The 424-nt window shown below is 67.2% G+C and overlaps 1 protein-coding gene across 1 annotated transcript in view; it reads left to right on the forward strand.

Moving 5' to 3' along the window:
• LOC104620645 (latent-transforming growth factor beta-binding protein 2-like) overlaps window positions 1–424 on the forward strand; it is a gene marked incomplete at its 5' end in the record, with an annotated part of 34,989 nt that overhangs the window by 18,049 nt on the left and 16,516 nt on the right.

Genomic DNA, 424 nt, shown 5'->3' on the forward strand with positions numbered 1-424 from the left:
CCCCAGCCGGGGAAAGCCAGCCGGCCGTGGGGAGGCTCGAGAGCACTCCCGTACGGGGAGCAAAGTGTTTGGCTCTCCCGGTCCTTCCCTGCCTGCAGCTCGCTTGCCCGGCGCAGCAGTGGCTGCTGGGCGAAGGGGATCACGCGCCCGCTCCGGTGGGGGCCTCTTGTTTACTGCGCCGGAAACAAGGGCCCTCTTGTTCCAGGGTTGCTTAAGTGTCTGGGAGCGCGGCCCCTGCCCTCCGCCGGGGGCTGGAGCACCTTGGGGAGCAGGCCTGGCGGAGGCACCTTGCTGAGGAATGCATCTTCCTCAATAGCCTTTTGTTTGGGGTTGGGCTGGCCCCCTCCTCCCTGGCAGGCTGAATGCTGAGGGGTGTGCGATGCCCCACTGCTCCCCCCTTGCGACTGCCACCTGTGCCCCACTT

This window comes from Phaethon lepturus, unplaced genomic scaffold (genome assembly GCF_000687285.1).
Source record: "Phaethon lepturus isolate BGI_N335 unplaced genomic scaffold, ASM68728v1 scaffold22415, whole genome shotgun sequence".
NCBI classification, from domain to species: Eukaryota; Metazoa; Chordata; class Aves; order Phaethontiformes; family Phaethontidae; genus Phaethon; species Phaethon lepturus.